Here is a 21092-nt window from a genome sequence, read left to right on the forward strand (position 1 = left end):
GTTTATTGCCACTATACAGATTATATGGAAAGATCACATAAATATAACTTCCTTACTAGGCATATTGATGACATGGAAATAGAACTCATCTTATTTTTATCATGAGCCTCATGTCATTTCAAAGAGCTGGAACTTGTTTTTTAAAAATAATTTGGAAAACTGCAGTGTGCAAAAGCTGTTATAAAAGACTGCAATGCGAATGATGGCCCCCATTAACTAGGGTCTGAAAGGAGTAAATAGTTTAATAATTATTTTGTATCATGATAGGGCTATTTTTTATTTTTGTGCTTTCACTTTTTCATCCTCTACCTAGAGCCATACCTTTTTTTTGAATCATCATGGCCATATGAGGGCTTGGTTGTTGTGGTACAAATATTAGTTTTCAATTACATCATTTATTTTACCATATAATGTACAAAAAAACAGGGAGAAAATTCCCAGGTGAGTGAAATGGAGAAAAAAAATGTAATCATGCCATTGTTCTTTGGGTATCGTTATTATGCCAATAATTGTGCAGTAAAAATGACCTAGCAACATGATTCCTCATAACACACTTGTATAGTTTTCTTGTACTTTAGTGGTTAAAAAAAATTCTGAACTCTGCAAAAAAAAAGAAATATTTGTTTCTAGTTGCCATTTTCTGAGACCCGTAACTTTTTTGTTTTTACCGTTGATGAAGCTGTGAGATTTTTTGTGTTTTTGCATAGTAAACTGTTGCTTATAATAATACTATTTTTCGGGGTACATGCAACATTTTGCTCACATTTTATTGTATTTATGGAGCAGATAAAGTGACTGAAAATGTCAATATTGGAGTTTTGATTTTCTTTATCATATTTATAGAATGCAAGAATTAACTTAACATTTTCATAGATTGTACTTGTAATACCATATATGTTCATTTATTTTTTTTATTTGCTTGTTCTTGAATTGGGAGAAGGGGGATAATTCAAACTTTTGTATATGTTTTATATATTTCTTTTATTAATATTAACTTATTTTTTATTGCCTTTAAGGGTCCTAAGCCTGTAATCATTTGATTGTACTATATAATATATAGCATTTTATTGGTGAAAGAACGATCTCTTATGAAGCTTAGCTACAGGCCACTATCGGATTGCCCCAGTTAAATACCAGTATAAACAATTGACAAGTATTTAATTGGTTAAACGGTGAATGGAGCTAGCTCTGTTTGCTGCTGTTAAAGGAAGCAAACAATGGCACCCCAATATATGGAGCAGGCTCAGCTACTACATACTGCCCTTGTTCCCACATGACATAATCAAATTATATGGTTGAAAAGGGTTAATATTTAAAACGCTAATTTATCTTTTTTTTACAGAATTTTACTTCATCGATAAGTCATTAAAGATGATTATTCTGTTCTTCTTATGTCATTTTAGGCAAAAACCTGCAGTTCTCATGAAAAGAACAATTCTGGAAAATCAGTATTTCATTCTACCTAAAATTATCAATTATGTTACCATTCACCTTGTTAATGGGACATGTTCTGACACTGTCCAATTAATGCTGACCATCTCAAAGTGTGTAATAATGCTCCCTCTATGCAAAGAGAATAGCTGCATCCACTATCTTATTTATTCATTTCCAGGGGGAATAAGAAAGAAATCTCACAATGCAGATTTAAAAAAAAAAATGTGTTAAAAATTTTTCATTTCATGATGAATACAATGCATACTACAACAGACAGTTGAAAGGATAAGTCCTTATTAACCCCTTAAAGTTATAATCTGGTTCCGCTCACTTCTGCATCTGGAGCTGAGCGGGGCAGGTGACAACACATCTACATATATCTACCACATGTGCGTGATACCAGGTGCTCATGCTCAGAGGCCAGCAGATATAACTGTTTTCCAAGAGCAATAGTTTTTTAATTCTTCTGTCATGGTAGTCATATAAAAGCTTGTAGTTTGCAGGATACGTTATGTCTTTAACGGTACTATTTTAGTGTACTTATGATGGGATGAAAAGTTTTTAGCTGTTTCAGCAGGAGCCTGGCTTTGTACATCAATCATTCTTTATAACTAAGGGTGCACACACCACCAGAAACGCATCAGAGTGTTTTTTCTATAACCAGCATGTGGATTTTAATTGTTTAATACTTATGGAATAAGATTTGAAGATTTTATCTATTTTTTTGGATGTGCCGATCAACTTTATTTTTCTTGGACTAATTTCCTGATGGTCAGCAGTATTTAAAGCGGCACCCATTGCATACAAAGGACAGATTGGGTCATTCACTGCCCAGTGATTGATTTATTCACTCCTTTTCTGAATAAAATAATAGTCTAATTCTTAGGATTCTGCAAATGGCGTTTCAGGTTAAGTTCCCACAATGAGTTTTTGATGCTACATATTTTCAATAAGCTGAAAAGCATTTTACAGTTCCAGGAAAGTGGGTGGAATCTATAGAACTCTCATGCCCATTTTGTTTGTTTTCTTTGCTGTGTAAACTGACCTGTGGTGTATGTATCAAATCTGCAACGTCAACTTCTCTTGCTGTACGCTGAGTTTTCTGTACAAATTTTCCCTATAGAATTGCATTAGATGGCAAAAATCCACAGGTAAAAAACACATTTGCGATTCCCCCGAAAAAGCATGTGTAATCCACAGATGACTGTCTCAAAACAATTCTGTCATAGACATATAACAGGAGATATCCAAAATATAGCAGCTTTATTTAAATCATGACATACAAGAAAGAGACAAAAATTGCATCTAAAACGCGATAAAAAAGCATGAAAAAAACACACGCCATGAAAAACAGTAACTTAATATACAGTGCCTACAAGTAGTATTCAACCCCCTGCAGATTTAGCTGGTGTGACACATGCGGAATTAACTTGGCATTGTGACATTTGTACTGTAGATCAGCCTGGAAGTGGGAAATGCACTGCAGCAAATTTTTTTTTTTTTTTAAACGTAAAAAGTTAATTCAGAGTGTCATTTATTATTCAACCCCTCAAACCACAAGAATTCTGTTTGGTCCCCCTAAAGTATTAAGAAGTAGTTCAGGCACCAAGAATAATGAGCTTCACATGTGTGGATTAAAGATCTCTTTTGCCAGCCTTTTCTGACTATTTAAGACCCTCCCCAAACTTGTGAACAGCACTCAGACATGGTCAACATGGGAAAGACAAAGGAGCATTCCAAGGCCATCAGAGACAAGATCGTGGAGGGTCACAAGGCTGGCAAGGGGTACAAAACCCTTTCCAAGGAGTTGGGCCTACCTGTCTCCACTGTTGGGAGCATCATCCGTAAGTGGAAGGCTTATGGAACTACTGTTAGCCTTCCACGGCCAGGACAGCCTTTGAAAGTGTCCTCCCGTGCCGAGGCCAGGCTTGTCCGAAGAGTCAAGGCTAACCCAAGGACAACAAGGAAGGAGCTCCAGGAAGATCTCATGGCAGTGGGGACATTGGTTTCAGTCAATACCATAAGTAACGTACTCCACCGCAATGGTCTCCGTTCCAGACGAGCCCGTAAGGTACCTTTACTTTCAAAGCGTCATGTCAAGGCTCGTCTACAGTTTGCTCATGATCACTTGGAGGACTCTGAGACAGACTGGTTCAATGTTCTATGGTCTGATGAGACCAAGATCGAGATCTTTGGTGACAACCACACACGTGACGTTTGGAGACTGGATGGCACTGCATACGACCCCAAGAATACCATCCCTACAGTCAAGCATGGTGGTGGCAGCATCATGCTGTGGGGCTGTTTCCCTGCCAAGGGGCCTGGTCATCTGGTCTGCATCCATGAGAAGATGGATAGCACGGCCTACCTGGAGATTTTGGCCAAGAACCTCTGCTCCTCCATCAAGGATCTTAAGATGGGTCGTAATTTCATCTTCCAACAAGACAACGACCCAAAGCACACAGCCAAGAAAACCAAGGCCTGGTTCAATAGGGAAAAAGTCAAGGTGTTGGAGTGGCCTAGTCAGTCTCCTGACCTTAACCCAATTGAAAACTTGTGGAAGGAGCTCAAGAATAAAGTCCACATGAGACACCCAAAGAACCTAGATAACTTGGAGAAGATCTGCATGGAGGAGTGGGCCAAGATAACTCCACAGACCTGTGCCGGCCTGATCAGGTCTTATAAAAGACGATTATTAGCTGTAATTGCAAACAAGGGTTATTCCACAAAATATTAAACATAGGGGTTGTATAATAATTGACCCACACTTTTATGTTTAAAATTTAATAAAATTCAACTGAGCAACATAACTTTCTGGTTTGTAAGATTTATGCTTCTGTTCATAAAACCTACTCTCGTTTGCAGTTTGAAGGCTCTAACTTATTTGCATCTTATCAAACCAGCTAAATCTGCAGGGGGTTGAATACTACTTGTAGGCACTGTACCTAATTCGTGCAGAAATTCTGTACAAAATCTGCAACATCAAGAATGCACCAAATATTCATTGTGGGAACTTAGCCTTACTTTGTTTTTTTTTATATTATGTAATTACTCTGTAAAATAAATTCAAATCAATCTACTTTTGCCCGTATATTTCCTCTTAAAAATACATAAATGCTTTTTACTTTGGTTTTATTTTTAGAATTTGTTTTTCTGTTAATTGCGTAACAAGGGATGAATACATTTACTTTCCATAGCTTTGATTAATCATTCCAAGATAAAAGAGGTAATTGATCTACAGTACAAAATTAAGATAAGCATTAGATTATGTGAGAATGGTAACGCTGATCTCACTACGGGGCGACTTGAAGGTTTAGATAAAATAAATCATTTGAATTTAAAAAACCTTAGTCAAGTTTTGCCATTACAATCTTCTTGAAGACAGAACTGTAAATAATCACAATACTTTGATATTTTGTACATTGAGTGTTATTTCAGATCATGAGCAGAGTTTCAAGAAAGCATCAGATCTGTCCGTGTTTTTCATTGTGGAATGCAAACTGGATCAGATGAATATTTACAGAACAAAGGATTTTGGAGAAAGCACTTCAATTACATAAAATGCTGTATTGTTCAGCTGCAGCGACTTAATATCATATTATAAAATCCAAGTGAAGCATTAAAAATCAAAACACACTGTGTCTTTATGTCCAGATCGAATAGAAATTTTGTCTTCCTGTTTTTTTCTACTTATTCTTTCACCAGTAATTATTTAATTATTGTCACTAATTCAAGACTTAAAGTAAAACATAAAAAAAAAATGTTTTTAAAAATATGAAAAAGGCAAAAAAACAAAAGTTCAAATGACTCCCCTTTTTACCCCATTAAAAATAAAACAATAAAAAATACACATATTTAGAATCGTTGTGTTCGTAAGAGTCCGATCTATTGAAATATAAAATACATTAATCTAGTAGGTAAATGGCGTAATGAGAAAAAAAAATCAAAACACCATAGTTACGCTTTTTTGGCTGCTGCAACATTGCAATAAAATGTACTGAGAGGCAATTAAAACATTGTATCTACCCCCAAATGGTATCAGTAAAAATGTCAGCTCAGGACACAAAAAATAAACCCTCACACAGCCCCATTTTCTGAAAAATTAGAACGTTACAGATCTTGGAAAATGGCAACAAAAGCAATTTTTTTTTTTTTTTTTTTACAAATATACGATTTTTTTTTTCATCAACTAAATAGAAAACAAACTATACATGTTTGGTGTCTGCATAATCGTACTGGCCTAGAGAATCATATTACCAGGTCAATTTTACCATATAGTGAAAATGGCAAATAAAAAACCCAAAAAACAATTATGGAATGGCACTTTTTTTACAATTTCAATGCACTTGATGCCTGGTCATCTTCCAAGAATCCTTTTAGACTTCACATTTACTTAGACTGTAAAGTACTGAGAGTCTTCCTATGGGAAAATGTCATTAGGCAGTATAAGTTGCTTCTTTTAGACACTCGGGCCCAGATTCATCAAGACCAGCAAATTTTACTGCTCCTGATAAGGGGCCTGGAGCAGTAAGACGCTCCTGATTCATAAAGAGGTGCATGACTCTTTATCAATCTGTAGCACATTACAGGTGACATGCACCTCTTTGCACCACACCAGATTTCTGGCTTACATAACACCAAAATTTGTCATGAATCAGACTACCCATGGTGTCATGGCCCCAATGTACCCCTGTCAAGCCCCATCTTTGCCCATTTTGGTGCAGCTGGTGTAACAATGCTACTCATTTGGGAACGATATGAGGTATAACAGGAGCTGTTTCTATTTAAAAGTCCGGCTGGCTTATTGCAGTCTTCATAAACCATATCATAGGAAAAATTAAATACAGCCTTTGTTTGGCAAAACATAAAGTAAGTCCATACAATAGTGGCTTAGAGTCCACCTTCCATGTCCTTTAGCAAAGGCACTCAATCCAGGAGCTCTGCAATCTCCATTCATCCAGCATGTGTAAGACAAATAGCTCTCAATTTACCCAGTCAATCCCACCCAGGGGTGGAGATATGGTGAGTAGCCATTCAGCTGCTCTTAATCAACCTGTCATGGCTGATTAACCCCTTTTAGTCCTATATGCACTAAAGCATTACTTCAAGTTTATCTCTCAACCACTAGGTGTCTAACAGCCACCTTACACTAGAATAAACTCGAATAAACTGGCATGAAAACACCAAAAGTCGCAAAAACTCTGAAATGTGTCAAAATTTTGCACTGTTTCAAATTAATTTATGACATAATTTTAGTAAAATTACTTTGATGAATTGGGGCCTTAGTTTCTTTGAAAGCCTGAATTGTTTAAAATACATTCAAAAGTCTGAACACATGAACAGCAAATTGTTCTCCTATACAAATTACTAGGACCATTCTTATGATTGTTAGCTTTTTTCGGCATTTTTTTGTGAACACCCTCTCAAAAGAGTGGAAAAAGGCACAGTGTGAACACACTCTAACAATGCATGTCTGTTTTTGCCCCATTTTGCTAGTCCAATCAGATAACCATACACGCCTCACCTATATTGCATCCTACTTTTACAATTTGCTTTCTGTACATGTGTCTACCTACTTAGCATTTCTTAGTATGTCCTTTTTACCAAGGGATAAATAATTGAGGTTTAAAAGACTATTTAAAAGAAAACAGGAAAAGTGTCAGTGCACTATTTTATTCAATTGACTGTTACCATCTTACCATCCATTTCTATGGTGAGGTCACTTTGAGCTTACTAAAGCTGTGTTTGTGTTAAAAATATTGAAAGTGTTTGAATACAGTGCTTGGAGACCTCAAAGTGTTAAACGCATATTTTCAGGACAATTGGAGTAATCACAATTTCCAACAAATTTATTTGTCACAAATTACATTTTTTTAAAAATTTTTCCAAACGTGGCAAATTTAAATTTCAAAAGTTTTTATAAACTCTAATTACAATTATAGCATTTATATATTAAAGGGGTTGGACCCTACTTTACATGTCCGTTTCATGTAAACTAACTGCCATAAGCATTTCACCACATTGCTTTGCCAAATTCTGCTGTAACTTGAGTTTCTCTTCTGATCACATGATCTCAGGATGAGAATCTTCTGGCTTCCTTTATAGTCATGTCAGATTTCCCTCAGTTTCTGACTCTGGAAACTGCTAGGTGGGAGGGGCTTACTGTGTGGGTTTGCTGCAAAGGTGGGTGGGGCTGAATTCAGCAGAGCTCACTTGGTTTCTTGGAAAGTTACCAGCTTTTCCTTGCATTTGCATCTATACAGAAGGGTGTATGTATATGTACACACACTCCTGTATACCCTGTGTAATGTATATACAGTACACCCTATTGTATTTTCTTTATAATATGAATACATTGAGATCTGTCCTCATTTGTCCATCCATTGATTCATCCCATCATTCATGTCAGTGAGAGGGAGTTGGGCATAATCTTTATTGTAAGGCCTGGTGTAATGCATTATATCTATTCTCTGCAGTGTCATTTACAGGAGGTTGTGCTGATGCTGTGTGTGACATGAGTGGGAGAGATCTCGGCTAAGTTAAAGGTTTGTGCTCACTGCTGGCTTGCCGCACAAGAAGTGATGGTAAATGTAGTAAGAAGGGAGCAGAAGATTCTGAACAGGAAGTGATCCCTATGACAACAGAGCTGGTGACAGGATACAGGAAGCAAAGTAGAAAGGCATAAAACAACATGAAACTTAGCAGAAAAGGTATTTGAGAGTTATTTAAGGGAATTATCTTTAAATATTTCTGGCAAAACCCATAACTGAGATGGGTAGTAGTAGACAACCTCTAAGAATAATATCTAAAAGAATAAAATAAACATATTTTGCATTATCTTTTTTATATAAAACTATGGTAGAGTTTTGTATTTCACCAAGCTATATTATAATTCTGTCGAAAACACCATTATTTATTTTACGCACTTGTATAGCGCCATTAATTCCACAGCGCTTTACAGACATTATTGGCATTGTCACCATTGGGGCTCACAATCTAAATTCTCTATCAGTATGTTTTTGGAGTGTGGGAGGAAACCAGAGAACCCGGAGGAAACCCACACAAACACGGGGAGAAGATACAAACTCCTTGCAGATGTTGTCCTTGGTTGGATTTGAATCCTGAACCTCAGCGTTGCAAGGCTGCAGTGCTAACTATTGAGCCATTGTGCAGCCCCATCATATTTTTTATAGGCTTATTTAGTTGGCCAGTTAATAGAAGGTCATTTTTCAGCATCCTGCGAGAATTTGATCGACACCATCTGGAAAAGCATATGTTAGTCGAAATGACTATTTGGCTTTGAAAAATACAAAGTAACATCAGGGTATGTATTTATAAGTGATTTACACCAGTTCAAGATACAAGACATTTTTTGGAATGACATTTCAGAAGTGAACATAGCTTAGTCTGTGTTCATTCTACTAATCGCCATACTGAGCACAAACTCATTTTCTTTTAGCTTCATTTTTAATTATCTAATATAAGAAGTAAGCCACATGGAACCAAACTATGCAAATATATCATTTTGCATAAAGTAGAAGAAAAACAGATGTGCAGATAACAGATATCAGAAAATGGGTGTTTTTCCTCTACAGCAAACATATTTCGTAAAGATTTTTCAGAACGGTTAATATTACCCTCTCAAAGATAGACACAGGTACGGTATGTGAATCCTTATCTTTTACGAACAGATTTATAAAGAGAGATTTTTAACATAAAGTTATAGTCCAGTCTACCCATTTTTCATGTTTTTTCAGGTGGTTTTACATCATTGTCCATGATTGTCAGTGGTTTTGTACCTCAGCCTTCTTTACTAGTGACTAGTGTTGAGCGAGTATGTTCTATTAACCCTTTTGCCGAGTACGCTACGGCCGAGCTCAGAGTATTTATAGCTGCTCGGTGATATGGTTGAATCGCTCCCGTGTGCATGATTTGCAACTGTTTGACAGCTTTATTACATGTGAGGAATGTCTATTTCTTACACATTCCTCACATGTAATAAAACTGTCAAACAGTTGCAAATCATGCACACGGGAGCGATTTAACCATATCACCGAGCAGCTATAAATACTCGGAGCTTGGCCCGAGCATACTCGGACAGAACATACTCACTCAACCCTACTAGTGACCTACTCATCTACTTGGCTTCCTCAAGGTTATTGTCTAATTCTGTCTCCGTTTCACCAATTTCTTCCTGATTTCTAGAGTCCTAGTATATTCTCCTACATTTCCCTTTATTTCTGCTTTCACCACCTTGAATTGAAAACAGAAATAAATTGTTGATAATAACTTCCCAAATCAGGGCTGTAGGTTGGAGTACATTTTGAGCCTAATGAAGGATCCAGAACCCAAGTTACATACAGTATATCAATGTGCTATTTTAATGGGCATTATAACATACTGTACATACAGGTACTATAATCTGATCACACATATAGTAATTGTTTTTCATGATTTCAAAATTTGCATGAGTAGCCCCTTTATAAATGACACATTTCATACTACCCTTCACGCATAGACATTTGTAATATTTACATCTATCACATTCAATTAGATAATAGTGAAATTCTATTTTTAATATAATGAGTTATAATTTAATTACTCATGTATAATCTTAATTTTTTTTTACATTTTTTAATGATTATCTTGTACCTAAGTATTAGTTTCAAAAGAAAGTAAGAATTTGGAATACATACAGTTCTAATATCCGGTAAGTGCACTGGTTATGCTAACTTATTTGTTGGGATAATCAATATACTGGAGCCTTAACAGAGTAGCAGTGGCGTACCACGCCGCTGCTATGGGGCCCGTGGCCGGAGGGGGCCCATGAGGGCCCCAAGCAGCGTGGGAACGAGGAGCATACGTGAGTAGGAGGTTGCGGCGGCTGAGGAGCGGGCTGCGGCAGTGGAGGAGCGGGGCACACGCTGTAGCCGCTGCTGCAGCTATCACGTGTGCCCGCAGCTAAAGGGACATGAATATTCCCTCTTCTTCACTCCCATGGGCGTGTAGAAGACGGAATATTCATTCTCTTTAGTAGCAGGCACGGAGGAGCGCTGAGCCCTGGCTCCTGCTGTCAGTGCCCGCCGCTAAAGAGAAAGCATATTCACGCTTCTCCACGCCCATAGTCCCGGAGTGGAGGGAGTGAATGTGCCGGCAGCAGCTCACCTCGGCTTCTGAGAGCACGTGCAGCTCAAATGCCGACATGAGCTGCTGCAGACAGGACTCAGCGCTGGAGCAGAGGTGAGGAAGGAAGGCGAGTATAAGTGTTTATTGTTTTATGTGTGCAGTGACTGGGGGGGATGAGGAAGCCACACATACCAGGATACTTGGATTGAGGAGGCCACACATACCAGGAATGGGGGATTGAGGAGGCCACACATACCAGGAATGGGGGATTGAGGAGGCCACACTTACCAGGATTTGGGGATTGAGGAGGCCACACATACCAGGGATTAGGGGATTGAGGAGGCCACACATACCAGGATTTGGGGATTGAGGAGGCCACACATACCAGGAATGGGGGATTGAGGAGGCCATACATACCAGGATTTGGGGATTGAGGAGGCCACACATACCAGGAATGGGGGATTGAGGAGGCCACACATAGCAGGATTTGGGGATTGAGGAGGCCACACATACAAGGATTGAGGGGTTGAGGAGGCCACGCATACCAGGATTTGGGGATTGAAAAGGCCACACATACCAGGATTGGGGGGTTGAGGAGGCCACACATACCAGGATTGGGGGATTGAGGAGGCCACACATACCAGAATTGGGGGGTTGAGGAAGCCACACATACCAGGATTGAGGGGTTGAGGAGGCCACACATACCAGGATTGAGGGGTTGAGGAGGCCACACATACCAGGATTGGGGGATTGAGGAGGCCACACATACCAGGATTGAGGGGTTGAGGAGGCCACACATACCAGGATTGGGGGATTGAGGAGGCCACATATACCAGGATTTGGAGATTGAGTCGGTCACACATACCAGGATTGGGGGATTGAGGAGGCCACACATACCAGGATTTGGGGATTGAGGAGGCCACACATACCAGGATTGAGGGGTTGAGGAGGCCACACATACCAGGATTGGGGGATTGAGGATGCCACACATACCAGGATTGGGGGATTGAGGAGGCCACACAAAGCAGGATTTGGGGATTGAGGAGGCCACACATACAAGGAATGGGGGATTTAGGAGGCCACACATACCAGGAATGGGGGATTGAGGAGGCCACACATACCAGGATTTGGGGATTGAAAAGGCCACACATACCAGGATTGGGGGGTTGAGGAGGCCACACATACCAGGATTGAGGAGGCCACACATACCAGGATTGGGGGATTGAGGAGGCCACACATACCAGGATTGAGGGGTTGAGGAGGCCACACAGACCATGATTAAAGGGTTGAGGAGGCCACACATACCAGGATTGGGGGATTGAGGAGGCCACACATACCAGGATTGGGGGATTGAGGAGGCCACACATACCAGGATTTGGGGATTGAGGAGGCCACACTTACCAGGATTGAGGGGTTGAGGAGGCCACACATACCAGGATTGAGGGGTTGAGGAGGCCACACATACCACGATTGGGGGATTGAGGAGGCCACACATACCAGGATTGGGGGATTGAGGAGGCCACACATACCAGGATTGGGGGATTGAGGAGGCCACACATACCAGGTTTGGGGGATTGAGGAGGCCACACATACCAGGATTTGGGGATTGAGGAGGCCACACATACCAGGATTGAGGGGTTGAGGAGGCCACACATACCAGGATTGAGGGGTTGAGGAGGCCACACATGCCACGATTGAGGGATTGAGGAGGCCACACATACCAGGATTCGGGGATTGAGGAGGCCACACATACCAGGATTCGGGGATTGAGGAGGCCACACATACCAGGATTGGGGGATTGAGGAGGCCACACATACCAGGATTGGGGGATGGAGGAAGCCACACATACCAGAATTGGGGGATTGAGGAAGCCACACATACCAGAATTGGGGGATTGAGGAAGCCACACTTACCAGGATTGGGGGATTTAGGAGGCCACACTTACCAGGATTGGGGGATTTAGGAGGCCACACATACCAGGGATTGTGGGATTGAGGGGGCCACACATACCAGGGATTGTGGGATTGAGGGGACCACACATACCAGGGATTGTGGGATTGAGGGGGCCACACATACCAGGGATTGTGGGATTGAGGGGGCCACACATACCAGGGATTGTGGGGGCCACACATACCAGGGATTGTGGGATTGAGGGGGCCACACATACGAGGATGGGGAAATTTACCAGTAGCTGCTGCATTTCCCACCCTAGGCTTATACTCAAGTCAATAGCTTTTCCCATTTTTATGTGGTAAAATTAGGGGCCTCAGCTTATATTCGGGTCGGCTTATTTAAAATATACGGTATTTTAAAATCAGTGAGTACGTGGTGCCCATAATACTGCAGGACTGAGGCGTGCATTATACTATATGGGGGCTGCATTTTACCCTATGGGGTGTGTAATATACTGTATGGAGGACTATGGGGAGTGCATTATATTCTATGGAGGACCATGGGAAGTTCATTATACTATATGGAGGATTATGGGGGGCGCATTATACTATATGGAGGTTTATGGGGGGAGCATTATACTATATGGAGGATTATGGGGGCGCATTATACTATATGGAAGATTATTGGTGGTGCATTATACTATATGGAAGGCTATGTGGGGCCATTATAATATTTTGAAGGCTATGTGGGGGGACATTATACTGTATGAAAGCAATTATACAGTGTGAATGTTTGTGTGGGGTCATTATACTGTTTGGAGGGCTGTGTGGGGGCCATTATACTGTTTGGAGGGCTGTGTGGGGCCATGAGAGTGTATGGAGGGCTCTGTCGGGTTCACAGTTGGGGGATTATACTGTGTTAGGGTCACCATACTTTGCCGTGGGAGTTGAAGTGGGGTACAATATGGTCATTATACTGTGCATGTGGAGGAATGCACCATAGGGGTATCATACTGTTTGGGGGGCACTTTTGTTGGCATCATACTTTATGGGGGCAATGAAGGAGGAATCTATGATTTCAGAAGGAGGTAAATTACTATGTAAAGGCTGGAAAGTTATGAGATCTCCTCTTCTGTGACACAAATATTTATTTTTTGTAGAGGGGGGGGCCCAATTAGAGCTTCTGCTATGGGGCCCCATGACTTCTATGTACGCCCCTGCAGAGTAGCATTCACTGATTAATTACTCTGTCCACTATATTTGCTGGAACTGTTTATCTTGATGATTTTAAGATTGGGGCAATTAACTAGATCTTTGTTAGGAAAACAAATCTATTAGGATATAGAGTAAAGAGCAAGATCATCAATACATTTCAACTAAAAAACGTGCACATTCAGATAGTTTTGGATATTTATGACATTGTGTCATGCTGAGGTATGTGTTAGAAGTACCTGTTTTGTATGCACCATGAGGAGGCAAATAGTTCTGCATCTCATAACATTTATTTCCATAGATTAAATAATTCTTATATAGAATCAAATGGATAATGCCCATTTTTCACAAAGAATTTGTCTCACTTTAGAACTTATTAGCTATTCATTATATCTCACATATTAAGACCAGCTGGGGCTGCAAAGTGACTTTTGGTTGCCCATTGGATGATTACAACCATTACAAAATATTAAGCTGTACTGTACACAATGGTTGCAAAATCAATCATGATCTTCTTTCCCACAGAAAACCATTGAGTTTGCTACTATCTTAATTTTGTTGTGATTTGTATTTGTGCATTCCTTGCCATAAGTTCCCACAGCAAGTAAATGTCACTCTTAAAGGGAATCTGTCATGTCATTTTTGCTTACCATACTAATAGTATCCTAAAATTGGGCTTGGGCAGCCCTTTCAGGTTTTGTAACTTTTATTGATGTACGTTACCCCGTTGTCTTGCCGTAAGCCCCAGAAAATGTAATAGTCGCGTGCCAGCTAGTCAAACATACTGCATGTTAATGCAAATGAATATTCACCCCCCCATAATCCTGCCCACCGGTCTGCACTGACGTCAGTGATTCAGTAAGACTGCTGTATGCCCAAGAATCGCATCGCAATCCTCGGACTGGCCATCTGCTCTCCTGACCTGAGAGTGGCAGCTGCATAGAAATACATGCTGTCACAACCAAGTCAGGGGAGCAGACGGCCAGTCCGAGAATTGCGATGCGATCCTGGGGCAAGTAATATGGCAGTCTGACTGAATCAGTGATGCTGGCACAGAGGGGTGGGCGGGATTATGGGCATGGTAAGGGGTTAATATTCATTTGGAATTTACATACAGTACACTTGGCTTGCTTTTGTACAGACTAATATATTTCAACTTTTTCTGTTTAGTTCTTTAGTTAACCACAGAGATAGTGTATGTAACAATATAATAAACTGCAGGTATACACACGGACAAAATTGTTGGTACACTTCTGTAAAAGTAATAAAAACCCACAAAAGTCACTGAAATAATTTGAAACTACCAAAAGTAATTTTCAATTTAAGTTAACTAAATATCAACTAATAAAGATCAACCATTACTTTTGAACTTTGGTTCAATAGAAACATTTTAAAAAACAAACTAATGAAAATGGCCTGTTCAAAAATAATGGTACCCCAAGAAAATATTGAAAATAATTTGACCTTTGGGACATTAAACTAAGGTGTATGCTTTGCAGCATCTGGCACATGGTGTCTTGAATCTGTGCAGAGTACAATGAAATCTCAAGACTATCAAGGCATTCTGGAGCGAAATGTGCTGCCCCTGTATTAGAAAGTTTGGTTTGAGTCACAGGTCATGAGACCTCGAACAGGATAATGACCCAAAACACACTGCTAAAACATCCTAGAATGGCTAAGAGCAAAGCATTGGACTATTCTGAAATGACCTTCTATCCAGCTAATTCATCTGTTTTCCATTAGGTCTGTGACATCATGTGATTAAAAACTGACTAGCTAAATTCTTCTAAGTGCTATGTAGCAACAGGAGGTCAATTTTGAATGTATGGCTCATCAGTCACAGCGGCAAAAGTCAATGGCAGAGGGGAGGGGTGGAGCAGGTGTGTCAGGAGTTGAAGAGGGGAATGATTTCTGCTGGCACAAGACACTTTCTGTTTCTATATAGAGCAGAGAAAAGAGAAGAATTAGCTGGGTGGAAGGGGTGGGAGTGCTCCTTTAATGATGACTTAGACACTCATGTGTGACTGAGTATTGAGTAAGAGTATTCAGTTGCCATATGGTTTGGAGTTTCCACCATCCAGTTCTCTCAGCTACAATCATGTCTGCAAACACCTGTGGTTTCTACATCCTGCATCTGCTTCCTGGCTCAGACCTGCTGATTAACCCTTCATCTGATGTCAGCAAAGCAAACTAATATCTGGACTTGTTTAAACTTCAATCGCTGCTGTATCAGAGTGTATCTTCTCTAAAGACAAGTTTCCTCTTTATCCCTGTTGCCAATGGCTATACATTTGTTTGTTGATTAATCCTTTGTCCAGTATAAGAATAACAAACTCTCCTCTGCACTAGTTCACATTAGAAATGCTAGTGCAATTCCTGGATTGATTATACATCTTAAGTTCCTGTATTTGTCTACATGCTTGGCCCTGTGCATCATTGTCCTGGTCCTCGCTGTTCCACATACCATATGGCAAATCCTGGTCCCTGTGCCATTGCCTTCAGGCTGTGTGTTCACCCTGATCTGCGGTTTAGTAAATAGTCTCATCAGTTAAGCCCTAACAGAATATCCAGATCATGGATTTCAAAGGTGCAGCAGCATCCACACCATTCCCTCAAATATAACAGTTCTTTATGCTTATAACAGACAAATGATTAATTAGCAGTCCTGAGTATATGCAGGTTGTAGAAACCATTGCAGATTGCAGCTGAAAGAATTGAATCATGGAAAATTCAAAAGCACACAGTGATAGAAGACAAAGCTTTCTCAACACTCATGTACTTATGAATGTCTTAGTCACCCTTAAAGGGACTCTGTCAATACAGAGTTACTGTTCAAATAAGTACCGCTGCTCGTTGCACAAAGGTGTGGACAATCATTAAAACACACCTTCCCATGTGCTTATTTTCCCTTTATAGAACCAAAGAAAGGTGGAAATAGATGAAAAACAAGCAGGTGGGAAAGTGTATTTAAACAATTGGCCTCACCTTTGTGCACCAAATGTCTACACTTGGTTTGAACAGTTATTCTGTGCTGACAGAGTCCCTGTAAAAAGCCTTGGGTGATGATGCCACTGAAGTTCGCTGGGCAACTTCTGAAACCTAACGTGGACCACAGCAAAGGGCAATGGCCATAGATTAACTAAGGCATACTTATGAATGTCTTAGCCTTAAATCGACAGTCAGTACAGAATGACTGTTCAAACTAAGTACCGCTGCTCAGTGTGCAAAGGTGTGGAGAATCATTAAAACACACCTTCCCACATGCTTATTTTCCCTTTATAGAGCCAGAGAAGGGTGGCGATACATGGAAAACAAGCAAGTGGGAAAATTATTTAAATTATTGGCTGCGCCTTTGTGCACTGAATGCCTACACTTGGTTTGAACAGTCATTCTGTGCTGACAGAGTGCTTTTAAAAAACCTTGGATGATGAGGTCACTGAAGTTCCCTGGGCAACTTGTTAAACATAATGTGGACCACAGAAAATTGCAGTGGCCATAGGGTAAGAAAGCAGAGCCCGGGGGTGAAGCTGTGACAGGTGCATATCATGACACCATGCAAAGAAGAGAATGCTGTGTGACCTCACATACTTCAGGAAGAGGAAGAAGGGAAGTGATTTGTATTCAGACTAAAGAACATCACACAAGCAATAGGTAAAAACAAATAAACAAGAAGCATGGTCTTGGTCAGCATACAGTATGTAAGAATGACGAACAGCCACTAAAGCGATAGACAGTACATTCGTAAGTGATTCATCACAGTGCAATTAAACCATTTCCACACATTTTTTAAAGTTAAAAAAACGTATTTAACTTCTTGTTATGGCAGCCAGTTTTCTTTTTTCCACTTTAATTTTTTCTTTCTCCTTTTCAAAGGACCATAACCTTTATATTATTTTGTCACAATAGGTGAAGGAGGGCATTTTTTTTTGCGGGACAAGTTATAGTTTTCAATATCACCATCCATTTTACCATATACAGCGATATATACTAAAAAATGGTAAATTTGATGAAATTATGAAAAAAATGCAATTCTGGCATCATTTGGGGTTTTTATTTTATGTTTTTTATTGTATGTTAATGTTAAGATCAACTTAGCAGCATGATTCTCCAGGTCAGTGTGATTACAGTGCTATGAAACTTGCAGAGATTTTTTTTAAGTGATGACAAAAAGATTCACATGTTTGGAAAAAATATTTTGGTTTGTGTCTCCTTTTTCCAAGTACAATAACATTTTTATTATTTATTAAAATATATCATTATTTTTCTGTTAATTAAGCTGTGTAAGGGCTTGGTGTTTTGCACCGTGAGCTGATTGTTTTATTCATGTAAATTTGGGGTACATGTGAAATTTTGATTGCTTTTTATTGCATAATTTTAGGGAGGTGCGGTGACCAAAAATGCCAAAGTTCAGTTTTTTTTTTCTTTTTACAGTGTTTGCCATGTAGGTTATTTTTTATTTTTACATTTTGATAAATTGGACTTTTAAGGACCCAACAATATCAAATATGTTTATTTTGTTAATTTCTTTATTTTTAATGGGGGAAAAGGGAGTTGATTTGAATTTATATTTTTAAATTTTTTTTATATTTACATTTTTGTTTTTAACTTATTGACTTTATTTTTTAGTCCCCTTAGGCGACTTTAATCTGAGATAGTTTGATCGCTTATAATACTGTATATGCTACATTATTGCAATATACAGTACAGACCAAAAGTTTGGACACACCATCTCATTTAAAGATTTTTCTGTATTTTCATGACTATGAAAATTGTACATTCACACTGAAGGCATCAAAACTATGAATTAACACATGTGGAATTATATACTTAACAAAAAAGTGTGAAACTACAGAAAATATGTCTTATATTCTAGGTTCTTCAAAGTAGCCACCTTTTGCTTTGATGACTGCTTTGCACACTATTGTTATACGTTTTTAATCTGAACAATAAACGTAACTTTTTATGCTAAACCACGAGCTGGCTTCTACATGGATCTACCTACCGGATATTACTACTCAGGGCTTTTTGTCATGCACCAGACAGGTGATATGATTGCCCCTTTTTTTGTTACTATTATGTGTGTGATTATGTGTTAAGTATATTAATACTTATACTGTATCATTATTTTACAGATTTTTCCCGCAAAGCTAATAGCTCCTTCTACATAAAATGCTGTTTGCAGACAACTATATATGTTTTATGTGACTTGTTTACTTTAAATATAGTTGAGCCAAACCGTTTTTGCTGGCATCCGATTAGTTTACTAATTTCTTTCCCTTTGTCATTTTTTTAATTTCCATTTTCGACAAAGTAGGAAAATATTAACACAAAAATCTCCCTCTTCTAAATATTAAATAAATTATATGCAATCACTCCTGATGGCTAGCTATTTCCACTTATATAAAAACTTAGGTGCTGACATTTTAAAAATCATTATTAGTGTTGAGCCACCCCCGTAGTGTTCGAGTTCGGTTCGGTTCGTCGAACACCCGTGTGTTCGCCGAACTGTTCGTCTAACTGTTCGTCGAACACCTTCGAACACCGTTAAAACCAATGGCAGGCAAACAAAAACACATAGAAACACATAGAAAACAAACACCTTCAAAGGTGTCCAAAAGCTGACAAACTGCTCAGAAGACACAACTAACACATGGAAAAGTGACAAGTACATATAGTCATGCGAAAAGAAAAGAGGTGGAGGAGTAAAAGGAGGGGGAGACACAGATATAGGCATGTCATGCCCTTCTAAAATCCAAAAAGTGAGAAGCCGAGACGGCCAGTCCGCTCCTGCCCGTGCCACCTCCGTGTCGCCGGGTTTATGCCAGAGCCGCGGTGAACCCTGACGGCCAGCCCCCCTCTCCCAATACTGGTGCCTGTCCGCTGGTGGGTCGAGCGAGCCCCCCTGTGGTGGAGGCAGCTCTAAGCTTTTTAATTTAAATTGTCTCTCTAATTTGAATGAATACACTTTAAATCCATTTACAAGGATCTATTGGAGGGCAAGTCTCATGCCAGCAGCCGCGTAATTCCAGCTCCAGTAGCGTCCACTAAAGCTGCTGCAGTTAAAAAGCTTTTATAAGGATCGAGCTCGGCTGTCCACCGCAAGGCATCCTACTGCCAGTCCCAGCCCCTATGCCTTGGGGTGCCTCCTGATGCTCTTCACTAAGTATCCCATGGTCCCGAATCATTTCCTTTGAAAAAATTAAGTGTCTAAACTACAGGTGGTGTAGCTTGCTTAACAGCCGGGATAATCCGCTGACTAGCAGACACTGCTACTAGGCACAAAGTATTTCCTGGGCTAGATGCAGTTAAAAATTTGTAATTAGATACTCTCGTTGGATGCTTAGAAAGCATTCCATAGAGTCTCCTGGCACGCCATATATGATTCTCTTAAAAAGCTTGGGGTAGGGGTCTAGGGGACCCTTTTATAGCCCAAATCACAGCCCTGTATCGCAATACGTCACCTAGGCTGAAGATAAATGGAACTGTAGCACCCTGAGGGCTCGGTTGCTACAGACATATTGCACCTCACCCAGAGGTGTGATATCTCACTCTCAGGTAAGGATGGAGTGTGGATCAGGACCCGACACCTGCATGCATTACACCACATTGCCGTGGGGCAGGGCGACCAATATGCCCCTGAGATGGGCATGACAGTCCCTGTCCCTGGCTGGAGTGGGGGGAGGGAACACTGAGGAAGGGGAACCCTGTAGTGCAGGAGCAGGGAGGAAGCAGTTCCTGGGTGCATTGAGAAGGGAGTATAAAAGGTGGGCACCATCTTAGTTCAGTGCAGAGAAGTCTGAGCAGAAGTGGCAGGGAGCAGGGGCTCTGCATGAGCTCTGCTCCGGAGGCGGGCCTAGTAACAGAGGCCCAGGCCTGGAAGAGGGAGAAGGAAGGAAGAGGAGCGGAGAAGGCTCCAGGAACGAGGAATGAAGGGATCCCAGGGGTGCGGATGGGCGAGTCGCCACCGCACGCCCGAATCCACCTGCGTGGAGGGGTCAGGCCAAAGGGGGAGACCGGTCCCCGAACTAGTGGAGGCAGGAAACGACCCTCAGCTAGAAACCGGAGGCTCTGACATTTTATGTGGCGCAGCCCCTCGCTACACCCGCTAGGAAGGCACCACATAGGGTCAGGGAAACTGGCGCCAAGTTTACCAAGAGGAGGCCCGAGGCAGCCGGACAGAAGTGTTGGTAAAAAAGGCCAGACAAAGGACACACAAAGGGGGTCCTGTGAAGTGCTCCAAAGTTATCTGGGAGTTGTCTGAGCCCCTCACCTGGTGAGCACAGTACGACGTGGGCAGCCGTTACCTGCAGACGTGGTCTGGATAATAAGAACTGTGAGTAAAGGCCCTGGACTGCATCACTGACTCCGTGTCGTTACTGCTGCTGCCCTGCACCATCACCCCCATCCTCCGCATACACTGCCCTGAGG

The 21092-nt window shown here is 40.5% G+C and overlaps 1 protein-coding gene across 4 annotated transcripts in view; it reads right to left on the bottom strand.

Annotated features, from left to right (window-relative positions):
• The window catches only part of FRMPD4 (FERM and PDZ domain containing 4), a 773166-nt gene that overhangs the window by 285454 nt on the left and 466620 nt on the right, over positions 1 to 21092 (bottom strand). The window lies entirely within an intron of this gene.

Source organism: Phyllobates terribilis, unplaced genomic scaffold (genome assembly GCF_046119375.1).
Source record: "Phyllobates terribilis strain yellow unplaced genomic scaffold, ASM4611937v1 Scaffold_2__4_contigs__length_985480577, whole genome shotgun sequence".
In the NCBI taxonomy this organism is placed as follows: domain Eukaryota; kingdom Metazoa; phylum Chordata; class Amphibia; order Anura; family Dendrobatidae; genus Phyllobates; species Phyllobates terribilis.